The sequence below is a fragment of the Trachurus japonicus genome, chromosome 16 (genome assembly GCF_045865225.1).
Source record: "Trachurus japonicus isolate A0001 chromosome 16, Traja_1.0".
Taxonomy (NCBI): Eukaryota; Metazoa; Chordata; class Actinopteri; order Carangiformes; family Carangidae; genus Trachurus; species Trachurus japonicus.
In genome coordinates this window covers 27,424,893-27,444,119 of record NC_140922.1, presented here as the reverse complement: position 1 = coordinate 27,444,119, position 19,227 = coordinate 27,424,893, and the positions used below count along the sequence as shown (strand labels likewise).

Below are 19,227 nucleotides of genomic sequence, written 5' to 3'. Positions count from 1 at the left end.
AGTGAAATCTTCACTTCCATCTTGCAGCGATTTCTTTGAGGGTGACTGGAGTTGTATTCAATTATTAAAAAGAAAGAAAAACAGACGACAAAGCTTTTCCACCAGAATATAAAAACCACTGTCGTGTAAACTCCATTACTTTGACATTTTCACTAATACAAAACAAATTTCTCCACAGGGATCAGTGCGTGCATGTGTGCGTGCATGTGTGCGTGCGTGCGTGTGTGTGTGTGTGTGTGTGTGTGTGTGTGTGTGTGTGTGTGTGTGTGTGTGTCACTCACTCACAAACCTGATTATGTACAATGAGACCTTTCCATTCTGATGCTCAGCTGCTGTGTGTCTTTCAGATAGCTGCCGTGCATGATGAAAAAAAATACAACGTGGGGGGAAAAAAGATGCTGCCAGTATAAATGTGAGACCAAATTTGACAAACGTGGAAGAAAAAACCCTGAGATAGACGTCTGACAAAATGACAAATGATATGAAAAAAGGCAAAATGATGAAAATGACAGTGATTGTGATCTGACACGTCTGCTCCACGTGCATATTAATAAACTAGGGTTGCTATCAGATCAGCAGTGACTTTTTGAAACACAAAGGTTAAACACTGCATTTTTTAAATTATTATTATTATGCTCTTAAACCTTTTAATTTGCTTTTGACCAACCCATCTTTCCCATTAATGCATCTAATTGTTTTAAGTATTATTCAGCCTGCTCTTCTTGGTTATCTCTTAACCAGGAAGACTCAGGGAATGTTTAACATGCGGCACTCTGGTTTGGACCTTTTCTTGGCTCCGTGCCTCATGAGTGTAATTTGGATGAGTGCAGCTCGCTTGCCTTTGGGCTCATTAACAACAATATAAACAGTAATTACTGTGATCGCCTAATTAATTCATTTAAAAATCCTGCACGCCGTAAAAGGCATGAGCAAATCTTTTCTGGAGATAACAATTTTACGAAATTATTGTTGGCATAATTAGCAATTTCATGTTCCAAAATACAAGTGAAATAATTAAAATTCGGTTTTGTCCCATTTCATACATGCACTGTTTTATTATTATTATTATTCAGACCCCCCCCCCCCCCCCCCCCCCCAACACCCCCTGTTCTGTTCTGTTCTTTTCTTTGCCTTTTCCCACTAAGCCTGATGCTTTCTGTGAGTTATCCTCCTCTGATCCTGTCTCTGTCTGTGCATGGCAGCTCTGCAGCCCTGATAAATGTAATCCGCCCCTCTGGACACATTCCTTTGTTTTTTAGGCCATTTCCACGCTCTCCTCTGATCACCAAGCTTTACTTATTATAGAATTCTTTGCCTCTATTCACTGGGCTTCTTTTTGTTGGATTACAGAATGGTCATTTTGGGCCTCGACTGTCCATTAAGTCTATCTTTACTTTATTGGCCCAGTTAATTGTGATTAACAGTAATTAAAGATTTGCGGACGAACAAAGAATAGATTTGTTTTGCTTCTTGACAATAGAAATTCTTCTTTCAGTTTCATTTCTCCCCACCACGCCCACATCAAGATTTTCTACAGAAAACAACATTTCAATTAAGTCTGATGACAATAATAAGTAGCACAGATCGGCTCCTTGATAACTGGAGTTGTTATAGTTTCTATATGAAGCATGAGAGCAGCTCTATTGGAAATTATAGACCTAAAAATGAAGCAGAGTATATAAATAAATCCCAGTGCCCTTTAATGGTATTATGTCATAAAAGATTAAGATTTTCATAGTCAAAATCTATTGTTTGAATTTCTAGCTCGCCCAGTGCTTTAATGGGGGGAAATATTAATGCATAATATGAGAACTACAGCGTCAGAGGCGAGGGACAGAGTGCTTTATGATACAGGCACAGTCCTCTGACCCTTCAAAACCCCAATTAGTATTCCTGCTGAATTTATTACCACGCCCGGCATCACTTCTTGTTTATTACGTCTCTACTCATTAAAATGAGAAGTAGATTTATGGACAGATCGGACTGATGCATGGGTGAGGAGGTGGCGAGGTGGCAAGGTGGAGGGGGGGAGAACACACACTACATCAGGATGGGGACAAATCTGTGTTTGATCCAGAGCAGTGTGGTGAATGTTTTAGTTTTAAGTGCCAGAGATTAATGATAAGGACAATTATTTAGATTAAAACAGGGGGGGTTGAGGTTAGATGGGGTAACAGTGGCATGTCAGTGATGTGTGTGAGGTACAAACTGCCTCTAATCCACACACACACACATACACACATGAATGCAAGACAGTTAGTGTAAAAACTATTTGTTTTTCTCAATGTATTATTCAAAATGTCCTTACACATATATGGTCACGTCTAGATACAGTAGCGTTGAGATGAATATCTTATAATAATAATAGAGCATTCAGCAGGATGAACCTGAAATATTAAATCTTATATTTGAACTTGTATGAGATAAATTGACAATGTGACCATCGTGTGGAGAACAGCACTTGATCACCATCTGCTGGTCTTAGCTGTAAACAACTCCATGCCCCTCATTAAACACAAGGGTGATTAATTGATTTATTGACTTATATTTGCAACAAGGTCCAGTATGTTGTTTATGTATTTTTATTAAGATCTAAAAAGACTCCTGCCATCCTGGTTACCTCCATTTTGAACTTCTGCCCTCAGGGAGGCGATACTTTATCCTCTATAACCTGCCAAGTTTGTTTCTTCATCTAATCTTTATTTAACCTACCTCAATCTTACCACTGTGATGGACAGTTGCAATTTCATTGTATTTTAATGGAGTCACAATAAAGGCATCTTATCCCATCTTATTTACAACCAAAGCAGATCCACACTGTCACAACTCTGCACAGGCATCGTAAAATATTATAGCAGCTCCTGTTTTCACAGAGCAGAGCCTTCTGCTGATTTAAATTGTTGTATTTCAAAGGTCTCATATTTATTTACACTTTGGTGGAGTTTTGATCCATAAGAAGATACATATTTGTGGTTCCAAGTCCTGAATACAAAATTAAGCAGATTTCTAGTAAACACCCAAAAAAACGAAATGCTACATGCTATACAGGTTATGTGCATTTCTCTGTGGACTGAGGTTTTGATACTTTAACTCTTTAAAAACCCACTGGCCTGTGGGTCATATTGCTTCTACCTAAACTGGGCAGCCGGCATGCAGGCCAGGTATTGATATTAATCCTAGACCTGGTTTATAATCACACCACACATGGGCATCATCAAATGTAGCTTTAGATAGCTTAGATTCATAAAATAAAAATAATAATAATAATAAAAAAAAAAACAATGTTTCAAATTGAGTTGTGTGACTTTTACAAAATGTTAAAAGTAAGGTTAAATGGAGGCTCTGCACTTGGCTTGTGGTTAATGGCTCTTGGGCTTAATATTGAATATAGGCTATTTTAGAAAATGGCAGGGCAAGGGAAGGTAAATTTATTTTATTTGTATAGCCCATTTTTACAGTTAGTCTCAAAGGGCTTATACAGCATCTTGACAACATCCTCTACCCTTGGACCCTCACATCGACTTAAGAAAACCCTTTTTACAGGGGAAAAATTAGCAGAAACCTCAGGGTGAGCAACAGCATGTAAAGTAAAGGTTTGTTTAAAATAGGTGTGAAAAATGTGTCAGGAAGTCATTTGCTGAAAGAAAGGAAAACTTTAACACTTTTCCTAGATCTTGGGGGAATGGTTCATTTTCACTGTTTGCTCACTAAGTGGCGCCAGAGGTTTATTTTACAAAATATAATAAAGTCCTTTGGCTCACAGTGGTTAAAGAATAGGAAGATGACAGAAGTCTCACTCTGTTATTTTCTGGATACCACAAACGAGAACAGCGTTTCTATTTCTTTCACCTGTTTTTCCAATGATACATAAGTAAAACAAAAGATAACGCAGCGGTCATCCTCTCTTTAGTCAATTTACGTGGGAAAATTAAAGCTAAATGTATGTTTCACCCGAGGCACAGTTTCGCTGCGGAGCGGCTCATCTTCGCTCTCGACGATCTTTGACGTAACTAACTGCACACTGACACTTGTTGGGATACATGTGTTCCTCCTGTCTCTCTCTGTGTGTCGCGTATCTTTTACCGATTTACCGGCAGATGAAGAAAAAGACACGGTCGACTGAAGCTTTTTCCCCGGTGTTTATCGCTCCTGTTGCTGCTTTAGACCCGGTAGGTTCACACATACACACAGAGAGACAGACACACACCAGACACAGCTGTGGTTAAACTCTGTAGTCCTCACCTGGCTCAGTGTGTATAACGTTAGGCTACAAGTGGTCTGATAAACATTAACTTGCACACACACTTTCGTTTACAAGACGGGTTTATGTCGTTACAGTGTGTGTGTAAATGTGTTATCAGTGTGTGTCAGTGTATGTCAGTGTGTGTGAGTGCGCACAGGTCAGCTCACAGTAAAAACCGTGTGGAGCAGTTAGTAGCATCTTAGCCTGCTAAGCTAATGCAGCTTGGTGTATGACACTAATCACAGATGTTTGGCTCAGAGTCGATGCTGCTGCTGCTGTTGTGCGTCTACAGATGTTGCTGCTGCTGCTGCTGCTGCTGTTGTGTGTCTACAGATGTTGTTGTGAAGATTTGCTCGGGTTGAGCTGCAGGTAAAGACAATAACTGACTGAGCTTCACTGTTCCCTATAGTGAGCAGAAAGTTCAGATTGAGGAACCTAAGATCAGACATAATAGCCTATACTGAGATTATGATCCTGTTGCCAGGGCTGTAAATCACAAGTTTAATAGATATCATATCAATGAAACTGACAATGAATCAGTGTTTGCTGATATCACAATACAATTTTGATTCAGGGATCAGTGATCTGTATCATCTGCTGATTTCTGACAGTCACTTAATTCCATTCATATCAAATCACGAATGGCAACTACAATATCATTTGACATGTTTATTATTATTTTTTTTTTATTTTTTTTTTACCTCAAACAGACATTTAAATAGAAAACAATCTTATTTCTTTGAAAAAATATCAGCCTCCTGTTCACTATAAAGTGCCACACTCTGATTTATTGTTCGTTTTCCATAAGAGAAAGCTAATTTGTTTACATTTAAGTAGGATATAGGTGTAAATCTCAATCCCAATTTGTTATTTACACTCTCTATGTAAATACATAGAAACTAAGTCTGTGAACACTGCATTAGGTTTTTAGTAGTTTTGTTTTCATTAGGCAGCAATAGTTTTTACTGATGAATCTGCTCAGTAATTTCAAATAATTGCGCTTTTCAATTACCTTGATGTCACATTGAGAAAAATATTACTTGTACTCTAAAACATGGAGGAGCAGTTTGAAACCAGATAAATACTTGATATTTTTATTTAACCAATTTGCAACCTTGCAGATTAACCTGATGTAAAATAAAATAATGATATTAAATTCATGTCACAACAGCTCATGTACTTGTAACTTCACACCTGTGGGAGATGAAAGTCTAAACTGCTAAAGCAAGTGAGGATATTTGTTTAAACACTGACTGCACCTTTATCAACAAGGGCAGATTGGTAAGTGTGGTTTAACACTCAGAGGTTAGTGTGAAGCAGGTTCTCATCACATTTCTCTATGAAAACCTCTGTTATGATTTAATGCTATAGAAATAAACCTGACTCTTTTGACAGTCTCCATCTGTTTGAAGTTTATATGTTGTTAAATAGGTGTCAAACATCTGGTAGCGGTATCGAAAGGTGTCGGAGGTGCAGATCAATAACAGGAAAAGCATTGGTACAGCAGCAGCAGCAGCAGCAGCAGCAGCAGCAGCAGCAGCAGCAGCAGCCGCTCTGTGGATGTGCAAAGTAGATTTCTCACTTTAACCCCCTCCAGTTCAGTTCATCACACATAGAGATGGAAACAGATGAGGCAACATCTGGGGCAGGTTACACATCATCAGGGCCGAGAGGATTTCCTGACAGCTGTGGTCAGCGGCACCTGTTTAAGGTTGATGATGGGTGATTCGAATGAACTTTTTTTTGTTTGTTTATTGTGTACTTATAGAAAACAGTAGGCGTGGGATGTCTTTGCCCTTTTGCTCACATCTTTTACACAGAGTACTCGTTTCCATTCAGGCTTTGCAAGCTTTAATGGTCATAATGTCATGAATGATAATTTGTCTGGCAGGCAGTTTGAAAGATGAGCATGGCAAATAAGGTTTCGATATGTTATATTATCATACAGTAAATTAGATTTTATAATAATGCTAAAAATACAACAATTCGATGTTATTTTGTTATTTGCATTTGTTGAAAAACAATAGAAAATGCACGCACATCCACAAAATCTAAAAGCAAAAAAATGCATGAAATAGGCAAAACATTGTTTATTATCACCTTGATAATAACCCCCCCACTTTGAAAACCACTGGGCTACATGACATGATCACTGTTGAAAATCCATACTAAATATTGATTATGCTCCTAAGTAGAGGCACCGGTGTGATAGTGTTTATTGCTAATGACGTTGGCGACCTCCCCCTGCAGTGCATACTGTCTACAAGCCGCCGTGCTCACAGTAGTGGCATCACAGAGCGTGGTCAGTCTGAGCAGCTGTAATAATGTGTTACAGTAACATTATATGAGTCAGTGTTTCTATGAGCTGTGGATACAAACCATTGGATCTGCAGGTCAGTGCTGTTGAACAGTAGCTATTAACATAACATGTTTCTTCTTATTATTATATGTTTCATCATCTTTAATTTTTTGAAATAGTATAAATATTGGTGTTGGTACTAAACCAATGCAATTATAACTATAGAAAGGGGCCGGTAACATACGTTTTTCTTCATCCTGCTCCTTTTCATTTGGTGATTATGTGTACATCATGTATATGTGCAATCATGTGAAGTAGCCTAAACCATGAATGGAATAAATCGAAATGAAATGAAAACATGCAGAAATTTGTTCAGATGCATCTGTGCACATAATAATTTATACATATATCAGTCCAACACTTGTTTTTACTGGTAAATTGAGATGTATGTTTTCTGCACATCTGTCCTCAGGTGCTGTCAACTTCCAGTTAGAGTCATTGGTGGATGCAGACGGACACTACAAAGCACCCGACACCAGAGGGAGCGACCCAGCAGCAGTGTGTGTGTGTGTGTGTGTGGGAGTGTATGTGAAGCCACTCACCTGGGCTGCAGGCGCCTCCACACTCCACCTGGTGAGTCTGACACAGCTACTGTACAAATGGATGAATGAATTAACTCTCTGTTAAGCCCGATAATCTGTGAAACACACCACCACCTCTGGATATCAGGATGACACACACACACACTCGACCTGTATCTTTTATTCACACTTTCACATTCACATTTTGCTGGTGGAAAAAGCTTTGAGCAGCAACAGTTGTGTATTCCTGAGCATCTAATGTATCAATGGATCCTGTTTCGGGAACTCCCTGTAGATGTGACGATGATGTGTGTGTGTGTGTGTGTGTGTGTGTGTGTGTTTAACGTCACATGCTGAGGCACGTTCCAGCCCACACAGCTCCAATCGGGATTAAAGATAGATGACGCAAGATAAAAGGACTCTTATTCACTGCCTATTGTAAATGCATGGGAGACTACTGAGTGGTAAACTGTAGTAGATGTTACATGTTTGGCTGTGGCTCTGCTGTTAATGATCTTGATATCGTGTATACAGCGGGAAAAATAAGTATTGAATGCATCCGTATACTTGCATGGTGAGCATGCATAGAGGTCATGGCTCATTGTTTGTTTGTTTTTATAACTGTACCTGCTAATTGCAGGTTTGTCTAAAGCTCTCTGATCCTTGGTTCTTGGACAACTCTTAGTTTTCTTTTGACTCTTGCGAGGACCTGGTCGTGGCCAGTTTATGGTGAAATGATGTTCCTTTATCTTTTTATTTCCAGATAATGGCATTAATGGATAAAACGGTGCATTCAGAGTTCAGACACGTCTGTAACCGATGCCATCAGGATGTTCTGCAGCATACGTTTCTAAAGGTCTTGAGAAGCTCTTTGCTTTTCCCCGTCATGAGACGCCTCTTGTGTGACACCTTGGTGATGAGAAACCTTTTCATAGGCGTCAACTGGACTAAAGCAGCTGATGTTACTTTGCACTGATAGGGGACAGGATTACTTTCTAAATACTGACAGACTCCAACTGCTTTTTTGGCTTTCCAAACCTTTTTGCACCTCCTTTTCTTAATGTGTTCAATACTTATTCCCTGTGTCATTTCACTTTATTACACATTACTTAATTTATGGCCATATGTTAGTCTTATTTTCCCCACTGTATTAATTCAATTTTGGAAAGATTTCAGCTCTGTTGCTGCAGTTGATTGATTTTATGAACTTAGCTGAGTGAAAAAAGTGTAAATTCTGCTTTATAGCATTTTTTCCTGAGAGTGTAGTTGGTCTTGGTGTAATGTCAGGACACTTGTTCCCTGATTATCTGGGAGAGGTTGACATCATTGGTCATTTTCTCTTGAATCACTTGTTTTCAAGGCTACGAGTTCAGGATCAATGTTCCCTCAGAGACCAGCAGGAGCTGCCATGACCCACAACTAAAGAAATAAAAACATGTATATTATGTATGTCAAACCAATTCCCCAATAACCATACTATAAAAAATGTCAAGCTCCAGTTCATTATAAGTTACAGTGAGTGGCAAAAAAAACAAAAACCCCACAAGTGTCAGGAGGGAGCAGTGAGCAGGATGAGAGCAGCAGGCATGTTCCCTGCAACGGTGCAATGAACGTGTAGGAATTTAGCCAGAGCTGACATCATGTCATCACTTGTGCGTTGGTTGTTTGGTTTTCTTTGGCTCTTTTCCTTATCAAGCACGGACACAGTGTGGGAAACTGTTTCTACATTTGTCCCTCAGTTGTTTTTTTTCCAACATGGATACTCTGAATTGTTGGCATTCCTTATTGAAACCAAGGTCTCAGCCGACCCCTCACCTCCCACCCCAACCCCCTGCTGCCGCTGCTGCTGCTGCTGCTGCTAATAAGGATGTCAAATATCAGATTTGTTCTCTGTTTTTACCTGTGAGTTCGTTTTAAACATGAAGGATTTTGACAACATGTAACAACATATTCGCACAGTACTGTACCGTATGTGCCTTTTTGGAAAAGAAAGGTGAATTTGCAATAACCCTCTGAAATCATAAATGTCCCCCCAAAGAGGCATTTTAAAATTTGTAAAACTGCTCTTCTATGACTATTTTTTGATTAAAATTGCTTTCCCACAAAAAAGTTGAACTCAAAACTAAAAACACATCTACTATTTCTCCCTCATTGAAAAATCCAGATTCTATGAATATTCATGAGTATGCAAATGCATCACGACTTGCACCCGCCTGCAAGTTATGGCGTGCATTAGCGACTTCGCTGCTGAAATGTCTTGTAGCAGAACCTAAACACTACATTGACATGTTAATAACTTAAAAAAAAAAAGAGTCAATTTTTGGTTTAGGGGGATGGATGGCCCTTCGTGAAATATCCTTAAAGCACAGTCAAATATCACATCAGCATCTTTCCTCCTGCCCTGTGGTCCATACAGTACAGAGCTCTGTCTCTCTCTCTCTCTCTGCTCAACAACACACGTGTGGCTTAGCGGCTGCGACCAAACAGGATCATCAACTGTCAGCCTCGTGCTTCCCACGGACGCAGTGGTGACAGCTTGAACAAGGGAACATGATGTGCTGCCCGCCGCCTGCAGGAGAAGGTCTGCTACACTACACCCCCTCACTCCATCCATTCATAGCCCCGGCGCTTGTGGAGCGACTCTGAGGGTTTGATTCAAGTCGGTTAATTTGGTATCATTATAATTATTAGACAAATACTCAGACCCACCTCTTCTTCAAGTGAGTAATCAAAGCTCACTGAGGCCAGATTATTTATATGATCCACCTATCATCAGGAATGGAAACTTGGTGCAAAAATGTTTCTTCTTCTTTGATGAGATGAATGTTTCTGCACACTGTCCCTGACGAATACTGGTGATAAGAAATAGGGCTGGTGTCAACTTGATGCTGAGAGTTTATTTCTCTATTGTTTGACAATTCTGGGGCCTCATTTATCAAAGAGCGTGTAAAAGTCCTCTTAAATTTTCAGTACGACGGAAAGGCAAAATGTGCGTACGACCAAAAAATATACACTCTTTTCAGATCTATCAAACTCCGCGTACACACGGCTGCACGGTATTTCCCTTGATAGATCACACCGGACCTGAGAAAAGCGTGGATGAGAACACGCCTCATACCCAGCCCCCTAAACGGCCCCACGCAACCATAAGTGGTCAATGCAAATCAGTTACGTGCATATTAAGTAGCCATGTGCACTCTGGAAACGTGTGGAATGACGTCAGTGGAAGACGGTGAAGACAACAGACGGACGGAGAGCGGAGAAAGAAGCGGAATTTCTCTGAAAGCGAGATACACGGTAACACGGCAATATCAGTCAGAAACATCATCTTGCATTGAAAGGCTACAATAAATACAAAAAACTCCCAAATCTAAATGAAACAGAACAGAAAGAAGAAGAATCATATTTATTCTGCCCCTTATTTTAGATTATGTCATAATAATTTAAAGCAGGGTTTCCACTGCCAGTCAGTACTTTGCACCCCTTTCCACTAACCCCCAACTTCCGTTCACTGGAAGACTTTGATTTTCATTTGTGCATAGCTATATATTAAAAAAAAAAAAAAAAAACATTGAAGTCCACCAGTCTGTGACTTTTCCTAAAATGATGTTGGGCAGCACCCATTTTTGTTAAATACAATAAATATTATTCACACAAAAAATATCGATCATGTTTTCTCATTTGCTTTGATTTGCGCCGACATTATTGTGCTTGCTGCTTGCTTGTGTGTGTCCAGTCTGGCTACTTAACACAGGCACGTCGCAGAAATTATTTTCCAGACTGGACAGACTGGTTGTGGAAGAGGTGTAGCCTACATGCAGGGTGAAAATATCAATATGATATCAAAAGAAAACGAAATTCGTTTTATAAAGCCAGTATTTAGGAGCAAACTAGTGTAAATGCACAGGGGAAAAATCTGAGTCGCTGTGCTTTTCATGTAAAGTGCCGACGTCAACACGTGTGCGGTGGTGGTGGTGGTGGTGGTGGGGGGTCATCATCACCACCACTTGCTACTTCAACACTTCAAACAGTGTCCGCGCTCCTCTCTCCCTCTCACACTGCAGTTCTCTGACTCTGCAGCGGTGTCGCCAATTCCTCCTGTTCTTCAAAAAGCGTGTAAATGCCGGTACGCCATGGTCGGACTGGTCGTAAATTTTTGCACTTACTCCCGACAAGTTTTGGTTTGATAGATCCCAAATTAGGCGGAGAAAAGTGCGTACGCACAAAATGGGGGAAAGAGCGTGTAAAAAAGCGTGTATCCACAATGATAAATGAGGCCCCTGGTCGTTACAGATGTTTATATACAAAAATTGTCACAACAAAGTTCATATACCCCTTCAAAAATCATAACCCCGTCGTCTTATGTGTTACGTTAACAAAATAAGTATAAATGCATCATCCTGAGCATTTTGTAGGTTCAGTATATTTAGTGAGATGGACCACACCTAGTCAGATATTTTTTCTTTATATGCAGTGCTTGATATGACCATTATTGCTGCAAGAGATGATGTATTAATGTCGAATTCATCTTAAGATATTACTGTACATACTGTTCTGTTAAATTGAATTGAAAGTGCCATGGTTGAACCACAAATGAATCAGAATCAGAATCAGATTTATTTGCCAAGTATGTTCAGACATACAAGGGATTTGACTCTGGTTTATGCACTCACTTGTACACGCATAAAAAAGACATGGGGACAGCAACAAGAACTGAGCAATGACACAATACAACAGAGAACACGTACAAGTACAAACACAGATAAGTAAAGTGGCAGGTGGATTAAGGTGGTCAGTCGGTAGTGCAAATAAACAATGAGGTAGTAGTGCAATGGGATAAATAATAAATACTGGATATATATATATGTGTGTGTGTGTGTGTGTGTGTGTGTGTGTGTGTGTGTGTGTGTGTGTGTGTGTGTGTGTGTGTGTGTGTGTGTGTGTGTGTGTGTGTGTGTGTGTGTGTGTGTGTGTGTGTGTGTGTGTGTGTGTGTATGTTATTTACAGCAGGGTTGTATTGCAAATTATTGTCAAACCAACCTGCTGACATCAGTCTGGCAGGCTGTTGATTGGCTCACAGAGCTTCAGGATATTTTATCAAACAGTTTCCACAGTTTGTCAAAGCCTCGACAACACGCTTCTTCTTCCAGGTACACTGCTGTAGTGACAACTCACTTGGCAGATCTGGTATGGTCGGTACTTCACGACCACCTACGTGGGTCACACACAGCGTGCTTCCATCCAGTTTTCCCATCCTGCTCAGTCTAGCTGTGTCGACATGTTTCAATGAGGCAAGAACATGAAGTGAATTCACAAATCTAATCGGAGCTTCCTTTCAGCCATTGTTTTAATTCAATATAATTTACAGTTTTTATTATTTCCAAAAAAAGCATCTCTTGATACTGACTTCACTTTCTTCAAACGTATGAATGTTGGATGTCTCTGCAGGTGATTGACTGGGATAGAGGAGGTAGCAAGATTGTTTTCCACGTGGTATGATCAGAGAGGGCAGACAGTAAGATGAGAGGTGGTTGAGACCGAGATCTGTGTTTTTATTTATGCAGCTACTGGAATTACGCTAGAAGATAAATAAAAGATCCGCTGATACCAGAAGTTAGTGTTTTTTAGTGTTCTGTTCAGTGACCTTTTCCAGAGCTGGGTGTGAATGAAGTCTGGTCTGGATGTTTTAGTGCATTTTAAAAGTCAGATCAATGTTGTGTAACGAACTGACAACTTGAACTCATCAGAAACACCTTTCATGTCTCACACGTGTCAGCCTGACTGAGCCTGCCGTCCATAGGCGAATGACATCTGGCCGTGTGATTGGTCAGATGCCATTCTTTGACCTGTGAGTCATCACAGCTATGTCTGATGTGTTAGAGCATAACAATGGCTGTCATTAAACGTGATGACAGACTGCTGCAGTCTGCAGCACTCGTTTATTTAGCTTTTAAATACACAAGGTCTGATACCTAATAATAACATGCACTGTATTTGCATCATTGTGGTGAGAAGTCCAATACACAGCCTTCCCTTTTCTCTCCTCTTGGTTTAATATAGTACAGTCAGTGTGACCTGCTGTTTTTATTTTTATTTCACTGAACTAATTCATATCCAATCTTAAATGGATGTGTAGTTTTTATTATTGTGTTATTGAAGGTGTGTTATCACCAGTGTGTTGAGGTGTCACTCAACACCTTCTTCACCACGTCGCTCTGTGGCCTGCATTCAAAGGTCAGCTGTGTGTCTCTGTGTACATGTTTATGTGTCCATTAAAGTCAAATAGAGAGACCAGATGAAGCTTCTAATAATCTGCTGATCAGCTTAATGACATGATGTAAGTGATTGAACAAGTGTTTAAGCTCACACATGAACTCTTTAGCCAGTTAAAGCTTCAGAAAAGGCTAGTAAGTGAACCTTTGAGGGTTTTTTTGTCACACAGCTTTGATATTATATTATTAGAGTGACCTGTATGATCACCCACCTCTGCATTTTCCCTCGTTTTAGCTTGTTTCATCTCATTGTTTTGTTTTTGTAGCCTTCTCTGTCGTTGGACACAGCTGTGCTCAGAAAAAAAAAACCCTACCTGCTCAGCATCAAGCAGCAGATAGACGCAGTTAGCAACAGGTCAGTGAACATTATGGAGCATTTAGTTGCTAATGAGCCAAATATTTCCCCTGGGGAAGTTGTGGAAAGCAACACAGAGACACATTAGAGACACATTTATCAGGTGGACAGAAATGCAAATATTGCTCCATGTTTTATTTTTTAGGGTGTAGACACAGGGAACGCTTTGAAATTTGCTTTAATGTTAAAGGTGATGACATTTCCGTGTTGTGAGTAATCAGGCTTTACGCCCTCTGACCTGCTGGTTTAATTGTTATATAATACACAGCGTATAGAAACACACAGCCTTCTGCCTGTGTCTGTCAATTCCTGTAATTTTCCAAATCCAATGATCCGACATCCACTCTCACGTGGCGATCGTCCGTCTGTGCAGATGTGAGAAAGCAGCCGGGGTTTGAACTCCTCATGCCACCTCTTTTTTTAATGTGTTACACAACAGCTTCACGTCGCTTTCAATGTAAACAGCTGAGCGCAACACCATGAAGAGACTGTCTGAGAATGCACAGTTATCCCTGTTTTTAAGGAATGTGATGCCCCCCCCCCTCCTCCTCCTCCATGCATGACAGCTGGATTTTCACTTTTCCTTCCAAGATCTTACGAGGAAATTTGGGGCCAGTTGTTGCAACATGCAAGCTGCAACTTGCAGCATGAGAACATGTTCATTTTTACCACTAATCAAAAGAAAAACTATACTAATGGGCCCACTTGGGTATATGCAACAGGATTGTACTCTCCATTTAAGCTGTATTGGTGAACCCCACCCCCCTCTGTGAAACAGGCCCCAGGATCCCAAAGATACACTGTGTGCACACGCTCAGATGTAAAGTAAATGACCCCATTCCTAAAATGCAAATAGGCCCAGTGAAGACGCTTCTTTCAACATCACCCAGGTGCTCAACGTCAGAGTGGGACATCTAGCCCAGTGGGTGGGAAACATACCATAGTGCATCTATGTATGAAGTGTCTTAATGGGCAGCAGCTGTGGCATTTCACAGCAGTCTCTCTGTCTGTCTGCCTGTCTTTATGTGGCTGCACAGTGCTGTGTGGGTTTCACACTAACGATAGATGTTCGGCTTTTCACATTTCATACAAATTTTAGTTGAAAATCATCATTTTACAAGTAAATACAGCTGAAATCACAACAGTGTTTGTCTTTAACCTATTCGGCGATTTTGTGCGATGACATCGTGGTTATAAAAATCAGGATTTCAGCAGCAGAGCAGGAGCTTGGAAGTGACTGCTCTTCAACGTCTTCGTTGTCTTCAGTAACTGTTGAAGTCACTGTTTCATGCAAACAAACAGATAAAGAGCTGAAACCAGTGCAAATGTGGAGCAATGACGTCCGCTGTACACAGTTTCTCAACATTTGTCAGCTGCGTCCTCTTCAGTCATTGACTTTGAACTTTCCGAAATCCTCAACCAACATTTGCACGCCACAATTGGGCAACTGCAGGAAGCTTTTGTTGTGAAATAAACTAAGTGCAGCACCATGAATGACTTCCTGGAGAGACTGAATGAAATTGCTCGCCACCACCTTTCTATCTTGTCTCTCCCTTCTCTACAGCAAAGTCCACACAAATATGTTCTTAACCAGATGAATGTTTCAGCTCTGTATCAGAAATAAACCAATAAAACCCAATCATGGGACCAACGTGGGTGTCTACATCATCGTTTCCCAAGATCTCTGCCCATTCAGAATCTAATGCAACCCCAGAGAGCAGCATTTCCAAAAACATCTGGTGCAGTGTTGACATGGCATAAACAAAGTAGAAGTGATGCATTTTCAAACTAAAACATTAATTCTGCCACAAACAAGCTCCGAAATTCGGTTATTTCAAGTTTGCACTCAAGCCAAATGAATGATTTTTGTTTTCTATTTGTCTTTGTAAAGGCAGCTTTGGATGTTGAGATCAAACAAATTACACACAAAAGTAAACAGCCACAGCGGTACTCCTCGTCGCTCGCATTAAACGTGTGCGTAATCTCCGACAACAGCTGCTAAACTGGACTCTGAGGTCTCGGTGCCGTATGTAGACTGAAATAGTTGAAAACAGTGACGCAGAAACACAACAGAACATTGGATAAGTCAACATGATGGAGACACGCAGGAGCGCAGGCTGACAGGCACCGACAGGTATGCATTTTTAATCTGAAGTGCTAAAAAATGTATGCCGCCATGACGCCCTTAAAGCACACACTCCATTACCTCACCAGCTACACAGTGACACCCCCGCACCAAGGCCAGACACATTGTCAGAAGCGGTGGCATCACTGGCTGCTGCAGGGCCGTGCTGTCGGAGCTCAGAGGAGTCGTTGAGCTCCTCTGACAGGTTCGTCTTCACACCCCGCCTGTGTCCCTGGCCCAGAGTCCACGGGGATGCCCCTGAATTAGCACAGGGCTTTCCCCGCTATGTGAGAGAAAGCCATGGTGGCCGGAGCGCCTGTCACTGGCCGACAAGTGTGAAAACCTTGGTGTACGACCGGTATGTCGGTATGAGTTATTTGTTGGTGGCAAAGTCGTCGGTAAATGTTTCAAATGTGATTCCTAGCAGCATATTTATTGTTTCAAGTGTGAAATGTGGGCATAAAAAAGAAGCACAAGGACAAAGATTATTCAAAGGGTTCATATTATGGAAGTATCAGTTTTTGAAGGCTTTTGAACATATGTTTGGGTGTTGGCTCACCTTCAGGCCCCCAGAATGTGAGAATTGACAAAAAAAAATGTGTAATTTGCAGGCTCCCTACTGTAGGTTGAAATCCATGTGGTTTTACAAGCTGTTCCCTCAGTTTACATACAATGATGTCATTAGTTTCCGAATTTGCATAATGCCACCCCTACCTGTGAGTACTGGTACCAGTAGAGGGGGCGGGGCATTTAAAGGGACAGACACTGAAACCGGCTGTTCTGAACAAGGTCATTTTGAGCGGGTAAAAAGAGCTGTGGTGTTTGATCCTTGGGGTATTTTGACCAAAGCATGTCACAGACATGTCTTTAAAGGAATAGTTCAACATGTTGGCAAATTGGCCCATTGCCATAATCCCTATAGTTTAAGGAGTAGGTTCGTTACCTTTAATTGTCGGTGCAAGCTATTTTTAGAACAACGGAGCAGAGCTGCTCAGAGCTTCGCTACACTTACATCGAATAGCGTGGTGAATGTGCAGGTCACAACTTGTCCACCAGAGCGTTTTGGAGTTGTTGGATTGTGTATTTGATGAGTTTGATGAGGGAAACCAAGAAATCCCATGAGCCTCCGTAGCGTAGCTCTGAGCAGCTCACGGCTCTGCTCCGCCATTCTAAAAATAGCTTGCATCGACAATTAAAGGTAACGAACCTACTCCTAAAACTATAGGGATTATGGGAATAGGCCAATTTGCCAAAAATGTTGAACTATCCCTTTAAGACACTTGGGAACTATTTTAATTTGTGGAAAAGGGACATAATATGTCTCCTTTAATAAAAGGTGGGCTGGGGGGTGAGGATGCAGGAGTGAAACATAGAGGATTGGAAAGTCACAGAATCAGCAAAAGGCAAACCACCACTTCTTCCTTAGCCTCCTCTTTGATTTGAGAGACTGCACTGTGAGCTGTAAGCTGCCATCTCAGACACCTGCTGAACATCTGAGTATGGCACCAGGTCACTTGCGAGCACTTGGTGAGGGAGGGGCCGGGGCCTTCTTTCTTCCTCTGGGGCAGACTGCTGCATAAAACAAACCAGCTTTGTGGTAGTGATCCAGTCTGTCTGTATTTGGAGGTTTTGCTGTCAGGGTTCAGAGAGCAGGATCAGCGCCTCCGTCCCCCTCTGTGCGGTTATTGTTCTCGTTAATTCCCTTCCCCTTAATGCTTTTTAAAAAAAAACATAGACGCCAAATAATACATCTACAAATGTAACCATGTTAAGATGTAATGGCAGCTCCTCCTTTCCAGTCTGATCGGCTTAATTTCATTCCCTTTTTACAGATCCATTACTCCTCTCTGCTAGTAAGAGGAGCTGTAACTCCATCAGTGCATCTGTCTCTGCACTGTTGACGCTTCACGCTGCTGTTGTACTTAGTTAAGTGTTTCTTGTTTAAACTTTCTGGTCTCTCCACCATGTAAACTGCTTGTATTTACTGGAGGACTGACGTCTCGAAAGGGAAAATTGTCACATCATGCATTGACGAAAGCTTCGCATTGAAAGACCACCACAACCACTCACTAAGTGGACGTTATCTGTACCGATTCTGGTCCTGGTTATAAAACGTAGTCGGCGTTTGTCTCCAAAACTGGGCACAATGAGAATAAACATCACTGAGTGGAATCCTGAAATGTATTTGTGAACATTACAGATCATTGTAAATCATGAAATGTGCGTTTTTTTCCCCCCAAGTCTTCCGAGGCTAAAGTCTCTCAGGAAAAATACAAAAATCCACTCATATAAACAAATAACTTTTATTTAAACCATTTATTTGTATTTGGGAGTTGTTTATATCCTCTACAATCCCTCTGTTGTAAAACAGAACAAATGAAATTCTGCCTGAACACAACATACTGGAAATTAGTCCTAATGATAATTTCACATCATTAAGTCGAGTTCAAGGCCTTCACCTCTCTCTGTTTTTAATTCCTCTGTGTTATGTCGAAGCCTTTTTTTTTTTTTTTTTTTTTTACAGTTTTCATGAATGCAGGTGAGTATACACAAGTAAATCCACACTCACGCACGCACACGAGTTGAGCCCACATTATTTTTTACGTAACGTTCGGTTTGCCACCCAGTGTGCAGTGGAGGAGAGGAAGGATGAAAAGCTTCTCGGAGCGACAGTTATATGAGAGAGGAATGGTAATGAGTGGGCTGGAAACCGTGACAGCTGGTCCGCCGCAAGAAGGGGAGAGTGCCGGAGAAAGAGAGAGATAGAGATAGAGAGAGTGAATAAGAGGAGGGGTTATACATGTAGGAGTACACTACCACGGCGAATATGGAAGCGGACGACGACGACGACTCGTTGCAGCCGCAGCCCAGTTTTATTGAGCAGATGAGCAGAATGAGTGAGCAAGCGAGCGTGTCTGGTCCAGACACCCACACTGCCTGGGCTGGTGTCCTTGGAGATTAGCAATACATTGTTACGTCTTTCTCCGTTTGTCTCCCCCCTCCTATGTGTGTGTGTGTGTGTGTGCATTATGTTGTTTTTAATACCTGCTGCCGTTTCAGTTCACATCCATCTGTGATTATTTATTTTTTTTATTAATGGCAAAGAATAAATCTGTCATAAAGGCCATTCCTATATAACAAGCGCAAACAGCCTTTATTATTGTAGGAGTTGATTTAAAGATTTGAATGAAAGGGGAAATGATTAAAGGGATAGTTGAACATTTTGGCTAATTGGCACATTACCATAATCCCTATAGTCATAGCAGTAGGTTTGTTACCTTTAATTGTCGCAAGCTATTTTTAGAACGGCGGAGCAGAGCTGTGAGCTGCTCGGAGCTACGCTACGGAGGCT

The 19,227-nt window shown here is 41.0% G+C and overlaps 1 protein-coding gene across 1 annotated transcript in view; it reads left to right on the top strand.

The window, feature by feature from the left end:
- Positions 1-3,999: 3,999 nt before the first annotated feature.
- ncalda (neurocalcin delta a) overlaps positions 4,000-19,227 on the top strand; it is a 74,539-nt gene continuing 59,311 nt past the window's right edge. Inside the window, exons 1-2 of the mRNA XM_085802934.1 lie at positions 4,000-4,169; positions 7,015-7,175. The gene's annotated coding sequence lies outside the window, so the exon portion shown is untranslated. The remainder of the gene's footprint in view (positions 4,170-7,014; positions 7,176-19,227) is intronic.